Raw genomic sequence first — 13,311 nt, 5'->3', positions numbered from 1 at the left:
ATCACAGATGAGCCTAAATAATGGTACCAAACTGCCTTTATTCACTGATATGAAAACTAATAAATTAAATTAAAAAAAAAACTCTTAACAATGAAATCAAAGGGAGTGCTAAAAGTAATGAGAGAAAAGCAATTTACGGCATACAAAGGCAACCTCAGTAGAATAACATGAGAGTTATAAATGGAATCCCTGAAACGTAGAAGGGCCTGGAATGGAACACTTAAGAGTCTGAAAAACTATGGCTTCAAAACAAAGTACCCTACCCAGCAAAAGTATCCCTCAGGATAGATGCTGAAAGAAAAATTTTCCATGAAAATAAGTCTACTCTACAATTATGAACAGAAAGCCAAACCTACAGAGAATACATGAGGGAATATTCCACACAGGACAATCAAAAACCTTTGGAAAGCAATATGGAGACACCTGAAAAAGCTGACTGTAGAGATACCAACAGACCTAGTTATTCCCTTACTGGGCATCCACCCTAAAACCTTCAAACCACAGGCCAGAGTGATTTGCTCAACCATGTTTGTAGCAGCTCAATTCATAATAGCTAAGAGCTGGAACCAACCCAGATGTCCATCATTAGAAGAATGGATAACAAAGATGTGGTATATCTACACAATGGAATTCTATACAGCAGTAAGAAAAAAAAAATGACACAATGAAATTTGAGGAAAAATGGGTGAACCTGAAACAGATCATCCTCAGTGAACTTACCCAATCACAGAAAAATACGCCACATAGTCTCACTCATCTACAGCACCTAACCTGAATCTACCCAAGATACCTTACATACCCAGCAAGCATCTCATAGACTATACACTAGGATGGATGGGGAGGGAGAGGAGGGCATGGAAGAGTTGGGAAGCAGTAATCTAGACCCAAACGACAATGGTACCATAAAAATCTACTTCCTAAAAGGCAGACCAAATGGCTGAACCTTTACCAGGCCCTTACAGGAAACACCTGAACCACAAGACACTGGAGAGGGTAGGATCAATTTAACTAAACCTTCTACATCTTCCCTCCCTCCCTCTCCTTCTCCCTCCCTCTCTTTCTCTCTCTCCACCTTAACTCTTGTATATTAGTTATATTCTTCCTCATTTTCTTAGTGGGCACTGACCTGTGACTCACAGTGCCAGCATGGGGCTATCATCCACAATGAACTTTTTTTTTTTTTTTTTTTACTGAGTTTCACATTAGCTGGAATTTTATTTGGTTAAAACCTTAACATTGTCAGTATGAAAGAAATCCAGATGTGTAGCTTTATCTTACTATTTAAATTCTAGGGCATCTCTCCCTCATTTTCTTTAATTTTTTGGTTCTGGGTAAAATTTTATCCAAAAAATAGCATATATATATATAGTCTAAAAACACAAACCATTGGAGAATGAAATATGAAATTGGGAGTGATTTCAGTTTTGGCGATCTCTGTTTTTTTTAAGCTTATTAAGGACAATAAAGGAATAACAGGATCACTGGCTCTGAATCTAAGAATAGGTATAAAATTTAAAAAAACCCGGATCCTCATGCAAGCTCAGGAACCCTATTCCTCACATACTCCACAGGAAACAACATGAGTACTTTCAGTAACAATTCAGAATTCATGTTTACCTACTTGCCTCATCAGTGCAAGTTTAGAGTCATGTTTTTTTTTTTTCCTTTGGACATTTATGTATATAAACTCAGGTTAGATAACAACTTGTTTGTAAAAAGTAAAGGAAAATAAAGAAGCAATCACTTTTTAACTAAGATCTGTTATTTTTTGATTACTGTTCAACTTGCTATTCTTTAGCAAAAAGCAGTTTCCATAGTGTCCATCTCAGATCTTATTGCTTTACAGTCGTGGCATACCTCCCATTAAAAATAAAAAGATGAAGCATCAATCCAGTGATTAATTTGACATGGCTTTCATTGTGGGGGGGGGGAAGAGTTGGCAAAGAGAAGAGAAAAACAGAAAAAATGGTAACTTAAACACTTCAATGTACAATGGTTTTCTGAGAGAGAGTGAAAGAGAGAGAGAGAGAGCAAGAGAGAGAGAGAGAGAGAGAGAGAGACTATTTTCAACAAGTGGAAACAAGCACTGAAAGCCCATGAGTCAGGCCATAGCCAATAGCCAATACCATGTTCTATCTTATGTAGCTTTCCATTTTCCCCTTCTTTTTTGCTTTTTTTATTTTTTTTTTAATAAAATCTCTCCCCAAACCATCATCACTTTTAATCTTCCCCAGACTGGGCTTCATCTTCAGACCCTTCATCTCCAGACTTCTCAGGTGGAGGACTTGCAGACGCCTTCTTTTCTGGAGAGCTCTCTGGCTCTTCTTCTTCTTTGGGAGAAAGCGTCTTTTCCTTTGACACCTTTGAAGCTGTGGGGCGGCCCACCTTTCCTTTGCCTTTTACTGGACTTGGTGTCACTGTAGCCTTTAGTCTGGGTTTTGGCATCTTCTTTTCTTTTCTATCAGGTTTGGACTTCTTAACCATCTTTTTGTTTTTTCTGTTTTGAAATTCCATAGTCACTGTCATCATCATCTTCCATTAGGAAATCCTCATCGCTGCCAGAATCTTTTTCCTGGAATGCTGCCTCATCTTCTTCCTCTAGCTCTTCCTCACTGCCCACATCCTCCAAGAGCATCTCTCTCTGTGTAGATGCTGCTTTAGATGCTGCCTGCCATTGCTAGCGCACATTTTTGTGATCATATTTTTCATCTTCACTGTCTTCTGCTGAGTGAGAATCATCTTTCTTGGTCTTCACATCTTTTTCTTCTGAGTCTTCACTATCTTCTTGTGAATTCTTTCCAGATGAGCATTTGATCAGAGAAACCTACAAGGTTTATTAAAAGAGTGACAGATTTCTGTCAGAGTACTAGATGACCCACGAAAGGTTAGTGGTAAGACCCTATTGCTGAAGACACCATATGCAGCTGACACGTAAAATGGAATGGCATGGCTGGAAGTCAGGAGATAATCAGTCCCAAGTCAGCGAGTCTAGTGCCAGAAGGTGCTAATGGGAAACCGGGGGAAATGACCAAGATCTGTCCAAGCAACTCATTGTCTAACCTAATTAGCAACAAATAACTTTGTGTGATGCCCACACAAGTGCAATAGTGGCACACAGACATGGTGGGGAACCAACTGCTCTTGATTTGGCTAAATAATCCCCTCAGTGGTACGGGAACCATAGCTGGAGCTGGGAAACAAGTCAGAACCATATCCAAACATAATCACACTCTCCAATATCAAGCTACCATCAGTCATGGGGTACAAGAGGGCCTACACCTATTAAACCCTCTAAAAAAAACAAAGTAAGGGTTATCTCATTTGTCTTGGTGCTAACTTACTCTCCATTGGAGAATCTGCTTCTCCTTTTCAGATAGATGTAGATGTAAGGTGAGAGCCACCCCATCATACCTCAAAAGGGCCCTGACTGAAACTAAGGAAAATTGGTGAAAGAAGCAAGGGTGCTGTTTTCCTGTTGAACAGGGTACCAGCACCAGGGGGAAGGAGACCAACGCAGAGAAAAATCAACTCCTACCAAACCAGAGAGCCAGAGCCTCAGAGGCCCCCAACACCTCATCACTGAAGCAGACCACAAATGAACCCAACATGGCTCAGGGAAATTTTGTGGAAGAGGAGGAGGATAGCATGTTAGAGCCACATGTTGGGTCAGGATATGCAGAGACATTTATCATACCAATAACTGTGGGCTGGCCCCACAATGCACGACACATATACCTCAACAAGGAGGGGACAATGGGGAGGGGGTAGGTCATGGATGAGCCTAACAATGGTACCAAACTGCATGTATTTGCTGAATAGAAAACTAACTTAAAAAACAATCTCAGAGCCCAGCAAAAAGAAAACCACAATAGCCAAAATAAACCATTCTCAAAACAGTACATAACAAAAGGAAGCACCATGCCCCACAAAACTCCTCATCATGGCAGGGATTAATTCAAAGCTCACAGCAATAACTTTAAATATTAGTGGTCTTAACTCACCCCAAAAAGACACAGGTTATCAGGTTGTATTTTAAAAAACTGAACCTTTCTATCTTCTGTCCAAGAAACCCACATCACCACTAAAGATAGACACCACCTTAGGGTAAAAGCTTGAATATTCCACCTACACGAATAAATAAACAACAAGCAGGTGTTGCTATATTAATATCTGAGACGCAAACTTCAAAATAAAAGTAATCCAAAAGTACAAAGAAGGCCATTTCTTACCCAACAAGAGAATGATCCAACAGGAGCACATAAAAAATCATACATATATATGCCAACCAGGTGCACCACAGTTTATCAAACAAAATCTACTTGACAAGAAAAGAGAAATAAACACTAACACCATCATAGTCAGAGACCAATACTCTACTATCACCAATAGATCATCCAAGGAGAATATCAGCAGTGAAATAAAGATAGCTCAACAGCATCATAGATAAACTAGACCTAACAGAAACCTACAGAACTTTCCACCCCAGCCCTACAGAATACACATTCTTCTCAGCAGCCCATGGAATCTTCTAAAACTTGACCATATTTTAGGCCATGAAGCATGCTTTCACAAAGTCAGGAAAATTGAAGTAACTTCCTGCATCATGACAGATCACAATGATTTTAAGCAAGGAATCAACAGCAAGAGATGCATGAAGAATTCCACCAAGTCATGGAGACAAAACAATACACTTTTAAACAATGAATGGGTCATGGAAGAAATCAAAATAGAAATTGTAAAATTGATAGACTTGAATAACTTAATAATGCATCAAAAGCATTATCAACTTTGATAAGGTAGGCTACACGCCAGGGATGTAGGACTGGATTAACATACAGAAACCAGTCAACATAATATGCCACATAAATAAACTGAACCATAAAAATCACATGATCATCCTGATTGATGCAGGGAAGGCCTTTGAAAAAATACAGCACCACTTCTTGATCACAACACTGGAAAGAATAGGCATGGAGGGTTTATATCTCAACACAATAAAGGGTATATAAAAAGCTCCTAAATCTCAAATAATACTTACTGGGGAAAAACTCAAGGAGTTCCCACTGAGATAAGAAAGAACACAGGGGTGTCCACTCTCACTTCTGCTCTTCAACATAGTACTGGAATTACTTGCCCAAGCAATAAGAAAGGAGAAAGTTATAAAAAGGGATTCAAATTTTAAGGGAAGAACTCAAGTTAGCCCTATTTGCAGATGATATGATCGTTTATATAAGTGACCAAAAAGTCTCCATCCCCATACTTCTAAAGTTGATACATTCCTTCAGCTAAGTGGCACAAAACAAAACAAAATTAATGCACAAAAATCAGTATTATTTCTGTATGAAAAGGACAAATATTCATAGAAATAAATCAGTGATGCTGTCCCATTTTCAATAGCAAAAAAATAAAATCCCTTGGAATAACACTAAGAAAGGATGTGAAAGACACATATAATGAAAATATAAACACACTAAAGAAATAGAGCAGGGCTTGATAAGATGGATAGGTAGAATTAATATTGTGAAAATGGCAATTCTACCCAAACCAGTGTAGAGGATTAATGCAATACCAATAAAATAATTCCATCATTCTTCACAGAGACTGAAAAAAATGATATCAAAATTTATATGGGATGACAAAAGGCCTAAGATATCCAAATATACCTCGTTAAAAGAAGCACTTCTGGTGGTACCACCATACCTGATCTAAAGCTATGTAACAAAGCCATAGTGACAAAAACCAGCATGGTACTGGAATAAAAATGAAACATAGATCAATGCAACAAATTTGAAGACCCAGACTTTAGGGCAAGCAACTACAGCTGCCTGGTCTTTGACAAAGATGCCAATAATATAGACTGAAGAAAAGACAGCATCTTCAACAAGTGGTATTGGATAAATTGGATGACGATATGTAGAAAAATGAAATTAGACCCATTCATTTTGCCATGGAGAAAAATCAAGTCCAAATGGATTAAAGACCTCAATATAAGACATGAATTTTTTTTTCAATTACTCAAAGAAATAATGGGAAGCACTTTGCATGATATAGGACTGGGAAAAGACTTACTGAACAAAACTACAGTAGCCAAGGAAATTAAACATGCAGTCAGTCAATGGTATCTCATGAAGCTGCAAAACTTTTGCACAGACAAACATACCACAACCAAAGTGAATAGATTCCCCACTAAAAAGGAGAAAGTCTTTGCCAGCTATACCACTGACAGAAGCCTAATATCTAGAATATTAAAGAACTCGAAATCTAAACAATAAAGCATCAAACTAACCACTGAAAAAGTGGAGCAGAGAACCACATAGGGAATTCTCAGAGGAAGAATTACAAAGGGGTAACACACACTTAATAAAAATTTCAACATCCCTAACCATTAGAGAAATGTAAATTAAAACTACTATGAGATTCCACCTCACACCTGTAAGGATAAAAATCAAATGTAAACAAATGTTGGAAAGGCTGTAAAAAAACAGTAACACTAACTCACTGGGGTTGGGAATGGCAGCTGGTAGACCCTTGTGGAAATCAATCTGGAGATTGCTGGGGAGGATGGATATAGGGTTGCCAGCAGATGCTGTTATTCCCTTACTGGGCATTTACCACAAAAGTTCCACATCTCAGTTGAGAAATATTTGCTCACCCACACTTATAGCTACTCAATTCCTAATAGCTCAAAACTGGAATCAACCCAGATGTCCATCACTGCATGAATAGATAAGCAAGATGTGGGACATCTACACAATGGAATTCTACTCAGCAGTAATAAAAAATAACACTTTGAAATTTGTGGAAAAATGGTTGAACTTAGAGCAGATCATACTCAGTGAACTCACACAATCACAGAAAAGACACAGAAAATCACAGAAAGACAACCACCACATACTCTCACTCATCTGCATTTCCTAATCTGGATCAGCCCGAGTTGCTGACATAACTGAATAGCATCTTGAGGCTTGGACAATAGGGAGCATAGGGCTGGAGTAAAGGGAAAAGGTGGTGTGGGCACACAACTGGACCCAAAATGAACTGGTACCAAAGAATTCTATACCCTGAAATTCTGACTAAAAGGTGGAATCCTCAATAGGTAGGACCTTAGAGGAAGTACCTGAATAGAAGGGACCTGGAGAGGGTGAGATGAGACCTAACGTCAAATTTCTCATGTTTCTTTTTCTTCTCTGGCTTTTTGATTTTTCTTGCCTTTGGCCATGGCCCATAATTCCCTGTTCCAGTATGTGTTCAATATCCATAATGAGCTGATGATCAGAGAGACCTATTAGTTTTCCCAATACAAACAAGACCAATGTCTGTGAGAGCACTTGATCACCAACCAGAGGTTAATGGTAAGACCCTGACTGCTGAAGACACCAAAGGCTGTTGACATGGATCATGGTTGTAATCAGGAGGAGAGCCACACCCCAGACAATTAGCCCATCGAGTGCTGGAAGGCGCTACATGAGCTACCAGGGGGAAGTGGGCAACATTTGTCTAAGCAACTCAAAGTCTAAGCGACCCAGAAATAAACAACTTGACATGATGCTCACACAATTGCAATAGTGGCACACAGCCATGGTGGGTAACCAACTGCTCTTGGACTTGTGAACAGATCTGCTCAGTGGAAAGGGAATCATATCTGGAACTGGGAAACAAGTCAGAATCATATGCAGATAATGGATCTACTTTCCATTGTTATGTTCCCACTAACCTCACACTATAAGAGTGTGTAAACCCTCTTAATTCTCTCTAAATTAGTTAATATTATCCCATTTAACTGGTGTTTATGTTCATACACCGTTGGAGACTCTGCTACTCTTTTTTAGATGGGAAGTTGACCTGGGGAATTAAAAGATCTAGTGTTTCCACCCCAGCCGCAGCCCCAGCTGAAAGCACAGAAGAATTGAAGAAACAAGCAAGAATACCACTGTCTTAGTTAAGTTGTTATCAGCATAAGGGTGATGGAAAAAGATACTGAGGACACTCAGCACCTACTGAACTAGAGATCCAGATGATCCTAAGACCCCATCACTGACGTAGACTTTAAATGCTCCCAGTATGGCACAGGGAATTTTGTGAAAGAGGAGGCTGAAGGATTGTTAGAGCCACTAGTTGGGACATTTTGCACAGAGATATTGCCTCTCCCCTCCCTCCCTCACAAGGCATAGCCCACAATACCCATGAGGTTGACCTGCATCTCCAAAGAGGTAAGCCATTTCAGAAGTCCAAGATTTGGAGGTTAATTTTACTAAGGATTTACTGCCTCAGCAAATGGGGCTTCCATTACTATATAGAACATATATGCCAAACATCATAGTGTTAAGACATTTTGTTCATTTATCAAAACCCTGATGTTAGGAATGCATGAAGTCTTAATTTTAATTTTAAATTATACCTTCAAATGTATACAGTGTGTATGTACCACTCTTACTTTTTATGGAAGAATAATCAATGCTTTACATTATGTTGCATATTGTAATGTATTTTGGATGATAGACTCAGATTATACATTGGATGAACTTCCCGTTAAACTAGTTGCATCAATTCGAGGAAACTACAATAACAACTGCGAAGCTCACTTCCTTGTGAGAACGTGATTCACAAAAGCTGGCAAACTCTAAAAGCTGGAATCATTTCTAAGGGTGTCCATTATGCCTGCGAACATCATACTATGAACAGGGTTGATTTTCTTCATGTTTTTCCCCCCTCTGTTATGACATGGACAGTCCTCCCAAGACAGTTCAGACATCATCAGTATGTTGTAAGTCATCAAAGGTCCGGATTCTTGATTTCCACATAACACAGACTAAATCTTCTGCAAAAGGGACAAAAATGATCTTTTTTTGTTTGTTTGTTTTTACCTTGAGAGTTGACTAACACAGCTGTTTTTCTTTTCCTCCACAATTGCTGAGAGGTACACTCACTATTACTCTTTAAGTTGCCACCAGTCAAGGAACATCAACACAAATTTAGAAAAAAAAGTATGGTAGCAAGCACCTCATGGACTAGACAATAAGATGGATTGGAGGGCGGGGAGGGAATCAAAGGGTGGAAAACAGTAATCCGGACCCAAACGGCAATGGTACCATAAAATTCTACTTCCTAAAAGACAGACCAAATGGCTGAACCTTCACTAGACCCTCACAGGAAACACCTGAACCACAAGACACTGGAGAGGGTAGGATCAAGACTGACCTAAATCTCCTACATCTTCCCTCCTTCCCTCTCTCCCACTCCCCTCTATCTCTATCCCCTCTAACTCTTGTATATTAGTTATCTTTTCCCTCTATTTTTTAGTTGACACTGACCTGAAACCCCCACTTCCAGCTTGGGCCTACCATCCACAATGAGCTTTTGATCAGAGAAGCCTACAAGGTTTCCCAAAACAATGACAGACTTCTGTCAGAGTACTTGATGACCCACCAAAGGCAAGTGGTAAGACCCTATTGCTGAAGATTCCATACACAGCTGACGCGTAAAATGGAATGACATGACTGGAAGCCAGGAGAGAGTCAGTCCCCAGACAGTCAGCGTGTCTAGCGCTAGAAGGTGCTACATAGGCAACTGGGGGAAATGACCAAGATCTGTCCAAGCAACACATTGTTTAACATAATTAGCAACAAATAACCGGATGTGATGCCCACACAAGTGCAATAGTGGTACACAGCCATGGTGAGGAATCAATTGTTCTTGATTTGGCTAACTGATCCACTCAGTGGTACTAGACCCATAGCTGGAGCTGGGAAACAAGTCAGAACCATACCCAAACACAAGCCCCCTCTACAATATCAAGCTACCATCAATCATGGGGTATAAGAGGGCCTAAACCTATCATACTGTCTATGAAAAAAGTAAGTGTTATCTCAATTTTCCGGATGCTAACTTACTCTCTGTTGGAGAATCTGCTTCTCTTTTCCAGATAGATGCAGATCCTAAGAAGAGAGCTGCCCCAACATTCCTCAAAAGGGGCCCAACTGAAACTAAGGACAACTGGCGAAATAAGCAAGGGTGATGTTTTCCTGTGAACCGGATACCAGCACAAAGGGGAAGGAGATCAACGCAGAGAAAAATCAACTCCTACCAAATCAGAGAGCCAGAGCCTCAGAGGCTCCCAACACCTCAGCACTGAAGCAGACCAAAAATGAACTTAACATGGGTCAGAGAAATTTTGTGGAAGAGGGGGCAGAAAGAATGTCAGAGTCACATGTTGGGTCATGATTTGCAGAGACATTTATCATACCAATTACTGGGGCTAACTCCACAATGCATGCCCATTTTCATTAACAAGGAGGGTCCAATAGGAGGGCGTAGATCACAGATGAGCCTAAATAATGGTACCAAACTGCCTGTATTTACTGAAAAGAAAACTAATAAAAAAAGAAGTATGTTATATATGAATGAAGCTTTATATATTGCCAGTATAAGATGGCTCTCCCCCCACCAATTTTCCATGACTTCCCTTCTATCAATAATTGTACAAGCCGAAACCAAAAAAATCCTATAATGTCTTCCTTAAGTATTCACGTAATGAATACAGTCTGAGGTTAGAGAATTTCACAATATGCATTTTTAATGAGGACAAACCTTTTGTAGAATTTAGATAGCCATTCTTGTGAAGAACTACATTCAATTCATTCTTATAATGTGCATGTTTGAAGCACCAATACTTATAATCATGTCTTGCATAGTTGGTATAATATTTTTGGATTGTTGCAGGATGGAAGATGTGGTGCTACACTAAGATGCTTACGTCAATAGCAGGTAGTCATGATAATTATACCCACCTACATCTTTATTATAAAGTTGTCGGATCCAGACTCTTGGATAGGCATCATATGAATTATCGAGGAGCCATGAACCCTTTGAGTTGTCAATTTTCCATTCAACTGGTTCAATGTGTAGTCTTCGATACACTGAAAGAATGACAAAAGTCAACCTCTCAAGCACAAATAGTCATCTGTCAGATATTGAAGAAAAGTGAAAGGATAGCATATAATACCATGTTGAAGGAAAATGTCCTGTAAAGATTGTTTTTTCTAGCCATAGTAAGAAAAGAAGTACTTACATATAGCAGCAAAAATCCAAGGTTTGTAATTGGCTGCCTGAAGTCTGTAGAGTCGACATGTGCCATTTTCCCTAAATAAGGTTAGAAGACATCCAGCACATATCAACTAATATTCCACATTACTTTTTTTAAATACTTTTTGTTCATTTTTTATTTGTTTATTTGAGAGCAACAGACACGGAGAGAAAGGCAGATAGAGGGAGAGAGAGAATGGGCGCACCAGGGCTTCCAGTATCTGCAAACGAACTCCAGATGCGTGCGCCCCCTTGTGCATCTGGCTAACGTGGGACCTGGGGAACCGAGCCTGGAACCGGGATCCTTAGGCTTCACAGGCAAGCACTTAACTGCTAAGCCATCTCTCCAGCCCTCCACATTACTTTTACTTGAGGAAGTAGCAGTGCTACATTACAGTTGACAGTCTAAAAGGAAACTGCATTTTCACAGCTTTACTCTGTCTCACATCAACTTCTGACAATTGTTCCACACTTCTGTGTGACTTCCTGTGCCACATCGTGTTTGCAGCTCCTTCTCATTCTCCTTTACAGTTCAACATTCAACAACCATCCTCTGACTTTACACCATGGGGAAAGTTTCACACACTTTATCTGAATGCATAGACTTTGAAAACATCTGAAATACAATCACTGAATTGAGTTTTCATTTTTATGTCTTATTTCTGGTTTTCCTTTTCCTGTTGCTTATTCATTTATTGAATACATATGTGTATTCAGTATGCACTCCTGTGTGTATGCATGTGTGCATATAAAGCTTGAAGTTGTGTCTGAGTGTTTTCATCAGTGACACATGGCCACACAAGACCTATCACTTAAGTGAAATGCCACTGATTAATGCAGCTTTGCAAAGCAAATTATCTTCGACATATTCTCCTCCTGGCTTCCCCAGCACTGGGGGGACAGACATGTGCCAGCCTGTCTCAATTTTAATCTTACTGATAGGACTGTACAAATGTTCTCGGAAAGCTCTGAACATACTTTCAACATGAATATGTCTCCTGAGAGTAGTTTGGGGAAAGCTATTCTATTTGAGTTGCTGTCAACTGGGTCCAGTGAGAACACAGTTGTAGCTGAAGCTGTCTCTGAAGACATTATGTAGCTTAGGTTATCCCTGAACTTCTGATCATCCCCCATGCTAGTGCATGTTGGTTGTGATTTCTGGCAATGGTTAGCATATTAAGGTTGTGCCACATTATTAGGTTCAAATGATGTTTTGAATTTTTAAATTATTCTATTTTTATTTACTTATTTGACAGAAAGAGAGAGAGAGAGAGAGAGAATGGGCTCATCAGGGCCTACAGACGTTGCAGACAAACCCCAGATGCATGTGCCTCCTTGTTCATCTGGCCAAAGTGGGTCCTGGGGAATCAAACCTCATCCCTTTGGCTCTGCAGGTGAATGCCTTAACCACTAAGCAATCCCTCATGCCCTGATGTTTTCATTATTTGCTATAAATATGTGTACGGCTGCCAATGTTCTCCATATTACCACTTTTGTGCAAAGAATTCATGACTCTTTTACCACTAAGGAGAAACACCAGTGTGAGGTGTTGATATTAATACATGTTCTCACTTACCCACAAATTTCTGGGGCTATTCTGAATTATAATTTGAATCATGTACACTTGTAAAATGTCAGTATTTCATCCCAAAATTTTATTACATTGCCTCTCATACACTAAGAGAGCTCCACATCCTCACCTAAGTCAAGGAGAGGTGACTTGCAGATGAGGATGTCCTCCTCCATGCTCAGGAGCAGATTCTCCTCTCCTGTTCTTCATGCCAATGAAGTGCATGGTCATTTACTAGGCTGGCTCTGGTAGATTTCTTTTATACCGGCTGTTCTAGAACTCAGTATGTAAAATTCTCATGTCCAAAGTGGTGGAGATATTCCTGTATTAATCATTGGTTTCCTGTAATAAGACTATGTTTTGCCATGCCTTCCTACTGTTACAACTCTATGGAATCTTCACTAAACATTATTTTTATTAATAAGGCAAGAGTGTCTGGCTATAGGAGCACACTGCTATAGTCCTTACACATGGGATGGGAATACAGAAGGCTCAGGATTTCCAGGTAATCAGCTAAAGATGAGGCCAGCTTGAGGCACGTGAGACCCTACTTCCAGAAAGGAAAGGAATAAAAACCAATTATAGTCATTGAGCTTGGTGGACTTTCACCAAATTGTAGGTTTACACAGAATGAACTTTGCTCACCATCTGTAAGTAGT

The 13,311-nt window shown here is 39.6% G+C and overlaps 1 pseudogene; it reads right to left on the bottom strand.

The window, feature by feature from the left end:
• Window positions 1-2,040: 2,040 nt before the first annotated feature.
• On the bottom strand, window positions 2,041-12,828 carry LOC123457181 (annotated as a pseudogene).
• Between the last annotated feature and the right edge of the window lie 483 nt (window positions 12,829-13,311).

Source organism: Jaculus jaculus (genome assembly GCF_020740685.1).
Source record: "Jaculus jaculus isolate mJacJac1 chromosome Y unlocalized genomic scaffold, mJacJac1.mat.Y.cur SUPER_Y_unloc_2, whole genome shotgun sequence".
Lineage (NCBI taxonomy): Eukaryota > Metazoa > Chordata > Mammalia > Rodentia > Dipodidae > Jaculus > Jaculus jaculus.
Note: the sequence above shows the minus strand (reverse complement) of the source record. Positions and strands in the feature narration are given on the sequence as shown.